This window comes from Chiloscyllium plagiosum, unplaced genomic scaffold, assembly GCF_037043375.1.
Source record: "Chiloscyllium plagiosum isolate Xiang-an unplaced genomic scaffold, Cpla_swu_hap1 HiC_scaffold_17, whole genome shotgun sequence".
NCBI classification, from domain to species: domain Eukaryota; kingdom Metazoa; phylum Chordata; class Chondrichthyes; order Orectolobiformes; family Hemiscylliidae; genus Chiloscyllium; species Chiloscyllium plagiosum.
Genome location: NW_028270155.1, coordinates 27,638,121 through 27,654,723, shown reverse-complemented (window position 1 = coordinate 27,654,723; position 16,603 = coordinate 27,638,121). Strand labels below are relative to the sequence as shown.

Sequence of the window (16,603 nt, the reverse complement as noted above, 5' to 3'; positions counted from 1 at the left end):
ATTATTGATCCCATATGACTTAATGTTCTGGATCAGCATACAATGAGAAATGCTTTAGTGAAGTTCTTACAGACAATATCCACTGCCCTACCCTCATCAATTATCTTCATTACTTCCTCAAAAAACTCAATGATAATTGTGAGACACTACCTCTCTGGCAAAAGACATATTGACTATGCCCAGCAACTCCATTCTTTTCCAAATGTGAGTAACTTCTGGCCCTAAGGATCTTCTCCATTAATTTCCCTAACACTGACGTAAGACTCACCAGCCTATAATTTCCTGGATTATCCTTGCTGCTCTTCTTGAACAAAAGAACTGTATTGGCTATTCTTCAGTCTTCTGGGATTTGATAGACAAGTGACCTTTCCAGGTCATGGCATGTTTGGATAATTGAGAATAGAGCATCACTTATTTTTCCACATCCCATCACGCAGATTTTGATTATAGTTTTAAATACTGTGTGGTTGAGATCACTTAGTTGAGAACAAATTGAAAATTGAACCAACCTTTATTTGTCATTGCAATGGCTTTACACCCAAAGAGGTAGTATGCTCACCACAGATGTACTGATGGAGTCACAACAATTTGCTTTGAATATGTGATCCAATAATTTCAGTTGCTGGCATTTACTGAGTTGATCAAGTTAACTGATAAACATGGGCAGCGACACATGGAATTCTCGCAATTAAAAGGAAAAAGGAGACTTCTTAAGTAGAGATAACAGACAGCATATTTAAAGGAAGTGTTGCAGAAATTTCCAGTTGTTGCATGAAGGAATAGCCCCTGTAACATTGACCATTACCAGGTATTGATTTGCAAAGCAAATGGAAATGACAGAATATTCATGTAATCATATTCTGCTGTTACCATCAAGCCAGGAAATCAACCCTGTTTCAATGGACAGTAAAGGAGGACATGTCAGGAGCAGCACCAGGAATACCTAACAATGAGATGTTCCCTTGGCAAAGGTACTACATAGGACTATTTGCATGCCATATTCCAGAAGCAGCATGAAGGAGATTGGCAAAGTGATCCCACAATCAACGGACTTTATCAAAGCTCTGCAGCCCTGCCACATTCAATTGTGTGCAGTGGTGGACGATTAAAGAAGGTGGTAACTCCACATTGTTGTTCCCTAAATGATGGGGAAACCCCAGCACATTAGTTCAAAATACTGATTCCTGTGATAAAGGGCTTATGCCGAAATGTTGATTCTCCTGCTCCTCAATGCTGCCTTACCTGCTGTGCTTTTCCAGCACCACACACTTGACATCAGTTCAAAAGGCAAGGCTGAACTATTGGCACCAGCGCAAAGATGAAGATGACTGTGGTTGTTGGAGGTCATTCACTTCAGCCACAGTACATGACTGAAGGAGTATGTCAGGTTAAAAGGAAAAGGCACCCCATAGGGCTGCTCTTCTTTAAAGAGATATGACTGGTAGTGAGGAGGAGAAAGTGAGGACTGCAGTTGCTGGAGATCAGAGTTGAAAAGGATGGCGTTGGAAAAGCACAGCAGGTCAGGCAGCATCCAACGAGCAGGAGATTCATTTTTCAGACATAAGCCCTTCATCAGGAATGTCGCAAGGCAGAATGGGGCTGAAAGATAAATAGAGGGTGGGAGTGCGTTTGCTCGGGGCAAGGTAGATGGGAAGGCAATTGATAGATGCAGGTGGGGGATGATTGTAGTAGGTCAATGGGGAGGGTGCAGCGGATAGTTGGGAAGGAAGATGGAGAGATGGGAAAGGTCAAGAGGGCGGTGGTGAGTTGGAGGGTTGGATATGGGATGAAGTGGGAGAGGGGAGATTTGGAAACCACTGAAAGTCAATGTTGATGCTGTGTGGTTGAAGGGTCCCAAGGCGGAAGATGAGGCGTTCTTCATCCAGTCGTCGGATGCCTTGGATTCGGTGATGGAGGAAGCCAGGGACTTGCATGTCCTTGTTGGAGTGGGATGGGGAGTTGAAGTGGTCGGCCACAGGGCAGTGGAGATGTTTGGTGCGCATGTCCCAGAGATGTTCTCTGAAACATTCCACGAGTTGGCGTCCTGTCTCCCTAATATAGAGAAGACCACACTGACAGCAGTGGACACAATAGATGAGGTGGGTGGATGTTCAGGAAGACCTCAGCCAGATGTGAAATGATCCTTTGGGGCCTTGGGTGGAGGTGAAGGGGAAGGTGTGGGCGCAGATTTTACACCTCTTGCGATGTCAAGGAAAGGTGCCGGGAGTGGAGGGTAGGCTGGTGGGGGCGTGGACCTAACAAAGTAGTCAAGGAAGGAATGGTCTTTACAGAATGCAGACAGGGGGTGGGGAGGGAAATATATCTCTGGTAGTGGGATCTGATTGTAGGTGGCAGAAATGGTGGAGGATAATGCGGTGCATCTGGATATTAGTGGGATGGAAGGTGAGGACTGGGGGGGAGGCATCTATCCTTGTTGCGGTTGGAGGGGACGGGTTCAAGGGCAGAGGTGTGGGAAGTGGAGGAGATGCGCTGGAGGGCATTGTTAATCACTTGGGTGAGTTTAACCTGAGGGTTACCACAAACTAGGTGAATGGCAGTGTTGAGAAAACAGGACCTTCATGGTAATTTCACTCCATACAGGAATTGAGAAGATGTTGTTAGCGTCACTCTGCATTGCAGACTAGCTTTCCAAGCAACTCAGCTAACCAATCTCTCGGGATAGTGTCCTTAGTACAATCATCTTCAGCTGCTTCATCAATGACCTTCTCTCTGTCATAAGGTCTGAAGTGGGGATGTTCACCAATGATTGCACAATGTTCTGCACCATTTGCAACATCTCAGATACTGAAGCTTTCTACATGCAAATGCAGAAAGACCTGGATAACACCAGGCTTCCATTAATAATTGGCAAGAGACCATCATATTAGTCAAAGACAAACAAGAAAGAATGTAACCATCTCCCAGTCACATTCAATGGTATTACCATCACTGAATCTAGCACTGTATCCAAGGGGTTACCACTGACCGCAAACTGAAACTGGACCCGACATATATGTACTGTTACCACAAAAGAAGGTAAGAAGCTAGGGATCCCACAACAGTAACATTGTCTGCCCAAAGCTTATCCACTATTTGCAAGGGAAAAATCAGGAGTGTGATGGAATCCTCTGCACTAGCCTGGTTGGCTTCAACTTAAGGAGCTTTGCATCAGCCAGGACAAAGCAATCCATTGGGTTTACACCTCCTCCATGATCTTCAATATTCACTCACTTCACTACCATCACACAATGACAACAGTGCTATCTACAAGATGCACTGCAGTAAGTCATCATGATCTCTGACTGCACTTTCCAAATACACGACCTATACAACCTAGAAGGTCAAGAGCAGCAGATACATGGAATACCACCACCTTCAAGCTCCATCATGATTTGGAACTATAATGCCAGTTCTCCACTGTTGTTGGACCAAAGTCCTGGAACTGCCTTCTGATGAGCACTATGGGTGCCCACAGTGATTTAATGCCATCTGTCACCACCTTCGCTAGAGCTGTTTGGAATGGGCAATGAATCTTGACCCAGCCACAATGCCCAGTCCCATAACAAACAAAAATAGTAGCAATAGAATAAAACTAAAATTTTCTGCTAAGAACTAAATATTGATCTAGATTTCCACTGTCATTGAAAATAACTTAACTAGTACAATCAAAGAGTTCCTCTATGAATTATAAGTACAAAATTGCAAATTAATTTATACTTAATGCCGTTGTGATTTTATTATACATGAAACAGCTAAAATCTTTCTGAATAGCTAGGAAGGATAGTCAATGTGTGTTTATTTGCCTCTGCATCACCACTACAGTCCAAATCAGAATATATAGCACTTACACATATTTTATCACCTATCGCTGCCCATTTTTTCTTGTGGATTCCATTTCTTCATATTCCTCAAAAATATTATTAACATTTGATGATCTAAATGTCTTTTTGCATCACAGATTCCCTTTAATCTGAAATAAAAGCAAAAACCATGTCTTAGCTTGAACCAAACATGAACTTATTTTTCAAACATCCTTTGATTAAAGAAAAATAAAAAAATCATTTGTGTTTATAAAGCTGTCCAGAAGATTTAAATCTGTTTTACTCAATATGCCTTTCCCTTTCTAATCTTTTTTTTTTCTCTTCCACTGCCCCTCCACACTCCAGATTAATTTTACCATCTCGGGATTAATTTTAACATCAATTATTTTTCATTGTAAATATTTTAATCCAAATTAAATCCACATTATCATGTCGGAAGTCCAGATGGTTTCTGCCATTCATTCTTAAGACAAATAATTTAAAAACCATCAGATAGAAAAAAGAAAATGAAGTCTAATAGTGCTTGCATAAAGAAATAAAATCAAATATGTTATTAACTTGCAATTTTCTATGAATCTGGCAGTGATTTTGAGGTAAGTCTTATTGGTATTAATGTTGCATGATAAGCATATTAATCCTAAATAAATCTGGATTAGTTTTGTCCTGCCCTGTCCAGATGTAGTGTGGCACTAAAAACATTCTTAGATTGTGCATAATAAAGCTGGTGAAAAACTTTCCTAAAAGCTATATTTAAATTATCTGATAATAGGATAGCAATGTCCCATTGGCTGACATCTTGGCTTGGAATTTACCAACAATTTGTACCACTGTCTGTGGAGGGCATTTCTATTCTAATGTAGAAATTCTAGCAAATTGTGGTGCAAGAAATTCCACACAGGCAAATATATAAATTGATGTCCTTCTACATAATAGAGGCAACTCCAAGCTTTTTGAATCACTGCCAACATTGTTTTTTGTGAAAAACAGAAATGAGCTTGCCTGGGGATTGTGGCCATGAAGCTATATCGGAGGATCAGGTTGAACAATAGTCTTACTTATTGGCGATTGTCACCAGAGTTACTGTTGCCATAAATTTCTAGCCACAATCTACTTCTACTATTTTTGAACTTTGAGCATATCCTTTGCCTTCATACAAATAGAAGCAAAGCAGTGCAGATGCTAGAAATCTAAAATCAAACAGAAAGGCTGGAGAAAATCAGCAGGTCTGGTTGTATCTGTGAGGAGGGAAATTAAGTTAATGCTTCAATTTGAATCTTCTTTGGAAGTTTATATCCATTTTGTTGAAACAAAATCTCCCCAAACTCTGCCATTCAAGTTCAATGGAATCTGGTCAAGAAACAGAGCTTCCAAAAGAAAATGAATTAAGAGGCTAGGTGGTTCAATGTTTAAGATGTTGAAAGGGGTAATGTATCTGGGGCTGAAATTGAGGGTGCCAACATTTTTATTTTTAGCGGTGCTTACACACCAGCTGCCAATCATAAATTCTCAGTTCTGCATGTTAGGTCCATTCTTGTCCATTAACTAAATACTCATCACACACTGGAGATTCCTTTGCTAAAATGCAACTAAGTGGTTGTGCCAAGAAGTTCAAACATTTTGCAGTTCTGTTTTGTGTCTGTTAATTCTTGTGTTTTCCACCGATGTTGACAGTGATTTCAGAAAGTAAAATGCAGGGGAATGTGGCTTTAAATATTTACTTTAATTCCTGAAGTGCTGAATATCTGTGTTCTTTTATAAAACAGATGTGAGTTCCAATGAATTGCATGCAACTCATCTTTTCAAAGAAAATATGAATCCAAATATTGTTTTACTTCCTCCTTTAAGCTGCAATCTGACATCATTTTGACATTAAACTTACTGTTGCTTAAATAATGGAACACTAACTTGGACAAACAAAGAATCGTAATCCTGAACATCTTGAGGTACTAAGATTAAAAAAATGTTTGTAAAGTTCACTGTTTACACAGACAAATGTTAATCACTGTTAAAAGAGGAAGTCATTCAACATCCTAATTTTAGTTAATAAACCTATCACTAAATAATATTACCATCAAAGTTGTTACTCTGTCCCTGCTGCCCATTGACACACATATTTTTTTAAAAACTGCTTGATGGAGGAGAGAAAGTGGAAAGAATGAAAGGAGGAACACTGACTTAATTGCTACCTCTTGCATGTTTTTTCATTATGTACAAAATTCAAGCTAATCTCAAAACTTTGAGGCTGGTCTGCATAACTTGAAGGGGTACACAGAGAGAGCAGTTGCTAATGGGCACAACTATGTTGTGATACATACCAACCCTGATTATAACAAACCTAAGCATTAACAAACAATATTTGAACAAGGCAGACTTGGCTGAAACAGGGTTTTACTATGAAGTATCAGGTCATAATTTAAATAGAGGCTCTTATGTGAGAGCATATAGAGGAAGTTGGCAGAAATATAAGCAGAAGAATTACATGCACTACATTTAAAACAAAAAAGCTTGTCAGGGTATATGCCTGCAGTGGAGTATAGTATGAGCTTTTCAGTTATAAAATAATTTCTTCGCTGGGATCACAAACTTTTCAACATGAGAATTAATGCACAAAGCATTTTGTAAAATAAGGTACCATTACAAAATATACATCTTGCATGAAACATTAGACAGACGCTCTTAACAAAATGGGCTTTGCAAAACAAGCATATTTCATGCTTCAGCTAAAACATACATGTTGATGCAAAGGACAGCATTTCATATTCAAATATTCTCCAATAACCACTCACTGAGTTAGAAAGTGAAAACTTGTTCTCTATGATTGACATTAAAATATTTCTAAATGCTGAAAATTCATTTCACCTCTTCAAACATGTCTGTGTTTTCTTCCCTTTATCTTTAAATATACAGTTTTGAATAAGCTGAAGTAGCTTTCTTCTGTGCTTAATCATCAAGTTGCCAACTAAATAAACAACAAGTTACTCTAGTTCTTTCTAAGTATCTACCATATCTGTAATGTGAGAATAAACATAATGAACATTTTAATAACCTTGCCATTTAATTACTTTAATGCGTAAAGCTGCAGCCGATATTGCTATCACAGCGCAAGTGGGCAAAGTTTTTCTGACAAATAGATCCTTAAAACTACACAATGTCAATATTTTACAATAAGTTGGTGTGCACGCAATGAAAAGATGTCCTTCGCAAAGCAATCCACTGAAGTGAGCTTCAGACCAAAAAGCTTTTCATGTGGTATGAAAAGAGTTTCCTTCATACTTCATAAGTGAATAGAACATCTGGGTTTTATATTTTATTTATTATTACAAGTGCCCTACCCTACAGTTAACTGTGCCATACATGACTACACTCAGGTTAAAATTGCTCAGTTAAAGTGTTATCCAACAGTGGTAGTGGGTCTTAATAACGTTTATGTATCTCAAATATATCGTGAATTGAACTATGTGTAGTTTGAAGCTTAATTTCACCCAGAATGAGTATGCAAGTTTTTTTACAATTTACTTCTGAAATTCCACTGGCACTTTATTTGTGACCACAGTACATAGCTATTTTAGACAATTTTGATGTTTAAAGGAGACATATCTCACCAGATGACCAGAGTAAGCCATTCAGCCATTCCAGTCTGTTTGTCATTCAATTAGATCAAGGCTGATATGCACCCCAACTTCATTGATCTGACTGAAGTTCTGTATTTTATGATTACAATGCGAACAAGGAATCTATAGATCTCAGTTATCCCAGCAGCCACAGATCTCTGAGGCAGACAATTCTAGATTTCCACCACATTTTGTGTGCTTCCTGATTGTCCTCCTAAATAGTCTAGCTCTAATTTTAAGATGTGCAATATTCTTGATTTGCTCATCAAAGGAAATAATTATTTGGTATCCACCTCAACAAATGCCTTAAATTTCCAAACAGTCTGATTAGATTACAGCTCAACCTTCTATTTTGGAAGTTATGGATGATTGAGTGGTAATCTGACTGAGCTGCTATTGTGGAAACTAGCATTTCAGTGTTGACAACAGACTACCCATAATTAAAGAAGAAAAAGGACACAACTCATTTTTCTTTCAGTTTATCTGTAAAATAACATAGCTGACACATTAGACATCAACTTTATACTTCAAGTTTGCTGCCAAGTAATGAATTCCTTATTAAAATAGGGCAGTGGAAAAATAGTCTTCTCATAAGGGATCTTGCTCCAATAATCCTACTCAGTTAATGGAACTCCCCACAACTAAGAAATATACATTTTAATACATCTCTGGATAACTGCTATTGATAAACAATAGGAGAGAGAGGCAGCTAAAATATCTCTTGCCTCAGGGCAAGTTGACTTGGAGCACAGTTTCTGACAGGAAAAGGAAGTGCTGATGTGAGTCCTTCTGCTGTCACTTCATGTTACAGAGAAACTTGTCCTGTTTAATGTTTACAAAGAAAATGTTAATTTCATACACAATTTGTCTTGCAAAATAAGCACCACGTGCTGAAATACACTGCAGTACTCTCCTGAGCTTCAGCAACAAGATGGATGCTGGGACAAACCTCACAAGAATATGTCAAGGCCCCTCCACTGTACACTGCTGGTCCACACTGTCTCAAAATGTGTGTAGCACACTAATCTGCCACAATATGTGAGAAGACCTCCATCAAAACAGCATTGGCCACATAAACAGTTCAGATGGAAATAAAGGACAAGAGTGGATTCATCCATGAACACAGATTTGCCAGCAACTCAAATCCATTCAAAACTAAGAGCAATAATAATCTGCCTGATCGCCACAGTTTGTTTAAACATCTGCGAAAATAGCAGTGCCCTCTGTTCAGTTCATTTTCAAGACGTGAAGGCCTAATAGTATTTTTGCTGAGCTGTTAATCCAAAGACCTAGGTAATGTTCTGGGGACCCAGGTTGGAATGCCCCCACGGCAGATGGTGGAATTTGAATTCAATAAAAATCTGGAATTAAGAGTCTAATGATAGTACATTGTCAATTGTCAGAAAAACCCACATGGTTCACTAATGTCCTTTAGAGAAGGAAATTGCCATCTTTACCCGATCTGGCCTACATGTGACTCCAGACCACAGCAATGTGGTTGACTATTAACTGCCCTCTGGGCAATTAGAGATAGGCAATATAGAGATAGGCCTAATCAGTGAAGTCCTCATCCCATGAATGAATAAAAAAGATAACTATTTATAGTCCAACTTTGTGGGATTACAAGGTGTGCCTTCTCTAGATTTAATTATTGCTCAGAGTCCGGAAATAAATTCCTTGTGATATGACAAACAAGATAAATATCTCATAGCTAAAGGTCACCTAATTCTTTAAATGATTATTGTCCACAGCATGTAAGACTGACTCATTTAGGATAGAGATGTAATATCCAGATGTCTCAATTTTAAATGCAAACATTCTCTGGATCACATCAGCCAGAACAGTTCTGTTTCTTTTTCCCTTATTAAAATGAAGTCATTAGTTCTGCACTTTAAGAAGAACTTTAACAAGAAGGTATTATACTGAGTTATACTTTCCATTGTCTTTAAGGTACTTTGGATTTTGGAATGACTCCATGGAAGCCGTTATCCCACTACCAAGTCACCCTTTATTTACATGCGCACAGTACATGGATTTTGACAGCTCAACGCCAGTCCCTAGAGTCAGAAGAATCCTTGACACTCCTGTTTATATCATCCAGACAGCAGGTTAACAACCCCAATCAGGGAACTCATATTCAATAAAATCCACCTGGCCAACCTCATTCTAATCACTACATCTCTACCCCCTTGAAATCCAGGGATTTCATTTTCATGTAGCTTCATCTCGGAAGTTGTCATCCCAGGTCTGGTTTCTCCCACTCTGACTTGAAGATGGAAGCATGTACTGGAGCGTAGCCTGTCTCCTGTGCCTGGAGCATCTTGGAAGAAATTGTTCCCCTTCCTCCGGTGGTAGTGGTATTGGACTGTGACATCGGCTGCATTTACCTCAGACTCCCAGGCTTCTTCGATGCTAGATGGAGAGGGAAAACTGAGGGGTTGCATATGTTTTTTTCTCCTGCCCTGATTGCAGGATAGCAGCTTTTATGTGGTCAACATGTTTGTTCAGGACCACCTGAACTTTGTACGTCACAGAACCTGACCTTGTGTCAATCTCACCTGGTGCCCAGTTAGACTCATTTCCATGGCTTCAACACGAAATTTCGTCCCCTGAAGTAATTAGATTAGATTAGATTACTTACAGTGTGGAAACAGGCCCTTCGGCCCAACAAGTCCACACCGCCCCACCGAAGCGCAACCCACCCATACCCCTACATTTACCCCTTACCTAACACTACAGGCAATTTAGCATGGCCAATTCACCTGACCTGCACATCTTTGAACTGTGGGAGGAAACCGGAGCACCCGGAGGAAACCCACGCAGACACGGGGAGAACATGCAAACTCCACACAGTCAGTCGCCTGAGGCGGGAATTGAACTCGGGTCTCGAGCAGTGCTAACCACTGTGCCACCGTGCCGCCCACAATCTATCTCTCTTGTTTAGAGGAGTCTTGTGTCCAGCATTGGTGTTCCTGATGCCATTTTGCCCTTCTCCTCAAGTCCAGAAATATCAGGTTTAACCTAGTGTGGAGTCCTCTATCCATCAGCAAATCTGCTGGAGCTATTCTTGTAATTGTGTGAGGGATAGTCCTAACAGTAGCCGGGACAGTTTGGTATTGAGTGAACCTCTCAGCTGTTTCTTTAAGCCTGCCTTCAACATTTGGACTGCTCCTTCTGCCAGACCATTGGAGGCGTGGTCCAAATATGCCTGAATGCCCTTTGACTTTAGGAAGTACTCAAATTCCCTACTGGTAAATGATATCCCATTCTTGTCGCCACTGAAAAAAACTACATGGAAGCCAGTATCCCATTACCAAGTCACCCTTTATTTACACGTGCACAGTGCATGGATTCTGACCAACTAGCTCAGAGACAGACCCTAGAGTGAGAGGAATCCCTCTTCCTCCTGTTTACATCTGTCAGCCAGAACTCCCTGAATAACCCATTTTAACAGACCAAGGAACTTATGCTCAACGAGATCCACCTGGCCAATTCACTACAGATTTCAATGTCATTTAAGCCAAACATTGATTCTCTAAGTTAATAAGATCAATATTAACTTTTACTTTAATGGGTCAAACTCTCACTGACTGAAACAACCAATGACAGTTGGCCTTGCACAACAGTTGCAATTGGCCTGTCTGTTTGCTCACTCATTGCTGTGGTTGTTGACTGTCTGCGTAGTAACTGTTTCAATAATCTGTGCTGAGAGTTACATGTGTTATGAGGGATATCCTCTGTATAATGAACAGTGTCAACAGCTGTTTCCCTTACACTAGAATAGCACTTCCTGTACAAAGAAACATCAACTAGTCGACAGTGATGTAACCATTCTTAACTTTCAGCATTTAAAATTAAATAAAGAGGATGACTAAAGTTACATGCAAAAGTCACAAAAGCATATTTATTGATACCACTGACCCGAGCATACTTCATGAATCAATGGATTTTAATGTACGTCTTTACTGGCTATTACACCACACCATCTCATAAATATTAGGTTTTGATTACTGCCATCTTCCTAATAGTTGGCCAGCATAAAATGTCCCAAAACACAGTCTGAAATTTAACTTAACTGCCTAATTGGATTTGGATAGAAGTAGGGGCAGTTGCATTCAAACGCAGTCAATAGAAATTTGTTTGGGCCTGTTTTGCATGACAATAAACCTCCAATGGAGAGGCCCATGGCAGAGTTAAAAGTATGCCTCATTAGCAAGCTGCCCATGTGAAGTATGCCTTCAAATAGGCAGCTACCATTTTTCAAGTGCAAGGATGGTAAATTGCTTGCTTTGTTGACAGTAGACCAAGGGTAAGTCCTTGGAGGATTGTTGGAGAGGACAGTTGTCTGGGGTTAGGGGAGAGCAACCGCAGTGAGTTTGAAGTCAAGGGGGTATTTCCACTTCTCTTGGATCCACAGCAAAGTTAAAACAAACATCTCAAAACAGTAGCTTTTGCCAGCCACCACAATTTAGGCACCATGAACGAGTCGACCCAATACCTACCCTGTTCATTACAATCAATGTTCTTGAGGACACAAGGTTTAAGATCTCTAATATCTGTTGTTTTACCAATCTTACCAAATTTTATTTTGAAGGTTTTGCAGGCACTCCAGTGTCGCAAGATAATGATCCCTGAAATCAGGCCTTGCTGTATATGCAACAAAATCCCATTCTAACCTGATATTTTCCCATGAAGTGCCTGGGAAAAAGGAGAAGGGAGTACTGCTTCTTTCCATCTCTGCACTCTCCTTTTAGTTTCTCACTGCCATTCTTCTAGACATCATCTGAAAGGGAACTGAAAGTCCCAGCAACAGAAGAAGCTCATTTTTAAAAAAGCCAGAATAAATCTGAAGTTTATTTAAATCTGAAGTGAAACTCCCAGCGGAAGAGAAACAAGTTTTGTTTAACTCCAGTGGCAGTGCAATTGAGTCCTGTTGAGGTAGGAAATGAAAGACAATGGGAGGCAAAGATATTGTACCAGCCACAGTGCCAGTTTCCCATCCCAATTCCTGGAGTCAGCTATTCAAAGGAGACAATCTCAAAGTCTGACAATTTTACCTGCCCCCTTGAGATTGGCAGTCATTAAAATCTTTAAGAGTCTTGTTAAGGACAATTTAAGAAGCTGACAAATATTTTTGAATTTGCATGTTTGGAAGTGGGCATCCAACAGCAGACCTGAGGGAAGGGTTGGTCTTTCAAGGTGTTCAAACAGGCCCTCCTTTGGCAGCTTCATGATGGGTACAACTAAAGATCCTGCCCATTGATGTATTTTCCCTATTTTTTTGTTCATTCACAGGATGATAACATTGCTGGCTAGGCATTTATTGCTTATCCCTATTTGCCTACAGGCATTTAACTGTGACTCACATTGATGTGGGTCTGGAGTCATGTGTAGGTCAGACAAGGTAAGGATGGCAGTTTCCTTCCCTAAAGGACATTAGTGATCCATATGGGTTTTTCCAATAATTGACAATAGTTTCATGGTCATCATTAGACTTCTAGTTCAGGATTTTTATTTCATTGAAATTACACTATCTGCCATGGCAGGCTCGGAACTCAGGTCCCCAGAACATTACCTAGTTTTCTTGATTAACCGTCCAACGATAAAACTACCAGGCCATCACCTCCCATATTTCCCTTTATTGCCCACATCATGTCATGTCATTAGCCATAGCAGTAATGTGAATGCTTTTTCTATTTTCTATATATTTCTTATATCAGCACCCTCTCAATTACTTACATCCTTCTGCAGCCTACAGCTTCATGATGCATCGAGCTTTGAGAAACTGCCTGCTGCCCTTACTTGTACCAAAAGCATATCTCAATAACAAGAAGGACTCCTAATCAAAATCCCAAAGCACAATTGATTCCCCCTAGGGCTGGCTTAGGAAGCTGAGAACAGTTGTCCTTGCTATTTCCTATGCCTGATGCAGCCCTAGTTGTTTCATATCATTTAATCATTACTAATGTTTTCACATTCTAACCTTTGTAGTGTCACTGAATGATATAGTTCAGGAGGAAGCCATCTGAACTATCGTAGCTGTGGTGGAACTTTGTCAGAACTATCCCTTTTTTTCACTCTTTCACGGGATTTGGGTGTCGGTGGATGAACCAATAGTTATTGACATCCTTTAATGTGGTCCTGAAGGTTATGGTTAACTGCTTTCTTGAACTGCTGCAGTCCGGGGCAGGATAGGGACACTGCACAGTGCCATGAAGAAGGAAGTTTAGAGTTAGAAAGGAATTTGCAGCTGGTGATGTTCCTTCCAGGTAGTAGAGAGAACTGATTTGGAAGGTGATGTCAAAGGAGCTGTGATGAATTGCTGCCTTGCATTTTTACAAATGGTGCATACTGCTTCCTCAGTGTATCGGTGGTGGACAAAATGAATATCAAAGATGGTGGATAGCATATGTATCCTAATGAGTCCAATTTTGTGAGGGTTCCTTGATGCCATATGTGGTCAAATAATGTCTTGATGTTAAGGGCAACCATTATTTCCTCACATTTAGCTCCACTTCTGAAGTAAGGCTATAATGAGGGCAGGAGATGAGTGGCCTTGGTTGAACCTAAGTTGCTTGTCAGTGAGCAAATTATTGCTGAGCAAGTGCTGCTTGTTGACAACTCCTTCCATCACTTTGCTGAGAGTATACTGAAGAGGTGGTAATTTGCCCTTCTTTTTGTGTACAGTACACAGCTAGGCAATTTTCTATACTGTCAGGTAAATGCCAGTGTTTAACTATGCTGGATAGAACAGCTTGGCTAGGGACATAGCTAACTTTGAAACTTCAGAACTATTGCCTGCATGTGATGCTGGAAAGTTCAGTAGGGGGGCCAAGGTGTGACATCCTCTTGGCAATTCTGGCTGAAGATGGTTGCAAATGCCTCAGCATTTTTCTTTTGCACTGATGAGTTGGGCAGTCCCATTATTGAGGATGGGGATATCTAGGGAGCCTCTTCATTCTATTAGTAACGTAAAGGTCCACCACCATTCTTGGCTGGACATCATCAACTGCAGTGCTTAGATCAGATCAGTCAGTGTGGTACCACTTAACTGTCTGTCACTTGCTACTACTGCTAGTTGATGTGCAATCAGTCTTGTGCTGTCAAACCTTTTTCAAGGTATGCCTGGTGGTGCTCTTAGCATGCTGTACCACACTATTCATTGAATCAGTGTATTCTCCTGGCTTGATAATGTTGATTTAGGGATATGCTGGGCCATAACCTGGTTGGTGTTTTTTTCTCACAATGTCTCATAAATGCCCAGTTTTGAGTTACAGGATCTGTCCAGAATCAGTCCCATTGAGCATGGTAGTAGTGTCACACAACACAATGGAGGTTTTCCTCAATGTGAAGATTGGGACTTTGACTTCACATACTGTCAAAGGGAAGGTGCATCTATGACAGGTAAATTGGTAATAACAAGGTCAAGGGAGTTTTTCCCTCTTGTTGTTCTGTCTGTCACAGACGCAGACAAGCAGCCATGCCTATTATGACTGGACCAGCTTGGTCAGTAATGATGCCACTGAATCATTCTCAGTGATGGACATTGAAAGCCCCATCCAGATTATGTCAGGTACTTATGCTATTCTCTTGCAAGTGTTTCTTTCAAGTGTGATTCAATATGGAAGAGCAGTAGTTCTTCAGCTGAGATGAGGTGGTAGGTGCTAATCAGTAAGAAGCTTTCTTGCTCTTGTGTGGCCTGTTACCATGGCCATTGGTCCATACCAGCTGCTTTTTCTCCATTGCTTTTCAAATCTTTCCTTTTGAAGCATATATCCACTTCTATTTTGAAAGTTGAAACCAAGACTCTTTCAGGCAGTGCAATCAGAATCATAACTTGTTTATTTAAAAAAAGCTCCTCACATTTTCCCTGGTTCTTATATCAAGAAACTTCAAGTTGTTTCCTCCAGTTACTGGCTCCTCCTTTGATGGAAGGGTTTCTCTCTACTACTCTATCAACACCCCTCAGTGTCCAGCACATGAGGGTGGTGGTGGAGGGTTGTTTTTCATACTGGAGGTCTGTGACCAGTGGAGTTCCACAAGGATCGGTGCTGGGTCCTCTACTTTTAGTCATTTATATAAATGATTTGGATGCGAGCATAAGAGATGCAGTTGTAAGTTTGCAGATGACACCAAAATTGGAGGTATAGTGGACAGTGAAGAGGGTTACCTCAGATTACAACAGGATCTGGACCAGATGGGCCAATAGGCTGAGAAGTGGCAGATGGAGTTTAATTCAGATAAATGCGAGGTGCTGTATTTTAGGAAAACAAATCTTAGCAGGACTCATACATGTAATGGTAAGGTCCTAGGGAGTGTTGCTGAACAAAGAGACCTTGGAGTGCAGGTTCATAGCTCCTTGAAAGTGGAGTCGCAGGTAGATAAGATAATGAAGAAGGTGGTTGGTATGCTTTCCTTTATTGGTCAGAGTATTGAGTACAGGAGTTGGAAGGTCATGTTGCGGCTGTACAGGACATTCGTTAGGCCACTGTTGGAATATTGCATGCAATTCTGGTCTCTTTCCTATTGGAAATATGTTGTGAAACTTGAAAGGGTTCAGAAAAGATTTACAAGGATGTTGCCAGGTTTGGAGGATTTGAGCTACAGGGAGAGGCTGAACAGGCTGGGGTTGTTTTCCCTGGAGCGTTGGAAGCTGAGGTATGGAATGAGCTGCCAGAGGATGTGGTGGAGGCTGATACAATTGCAACATTTAAGAGGCATTTGGATGGGTATATGAATAGGAAGGGTTTGGAGGGATATGGGCCGGGTGCTGGCAGATGGGACTAGATTGGATTGGGATATCTAGTCGGCATGGACGGGTTGGACTGAAGGGTCTGTTTCCATGTTGTACATCTCTATGACTCTATGACTCTAATAGTCCCTTCATAGAATTATGAGCACCCCTAAGGCCAACAAGGAAAAAAGCAGAAGCTAAAAATACTGTTATCAAAAAACTAAGAACTAAAATATCTCGCAAAGCCGATTTCATGTGTGTGATATTATCAACCAGTTGTGCTGTTTTGCTGATTTGTGCTCACTACCTTAAAGGGAAATGCAATTATCTTGCACTGATCAATATCATGATGGCATATTCTGAAATAAAATGGTGCAATGTTACAAATATTGTGCCCCTTTAATCAGTAAATCTGGATTTAAGTGTATTTATTCAAA

General features: G+C 40.5%; 1 long non-coding RNA gene across 2 annotated transcripts in view; it reads right to left on the bottom strand.

Annotated features, from left to right (window-relative positions):
* Positions 1–16,603, bottom strand: part of LOC148147298 (uncharacterized) — a 90,362-nt gene that overhangs the window by 20,001 nt on the left and 53,758 nt on the right. For both annotated transcript variants that reach the window (XR_015759864.1, XR_015759865.1), the window contains exon 2: positions 3,849–3,970. This is a non-coding gene — a long non-coding RNA (uncharacterized LOC148147298). The remainder of the gene's footprint in view (positions 1–3,848; positions 3,971–16,603) is intronic.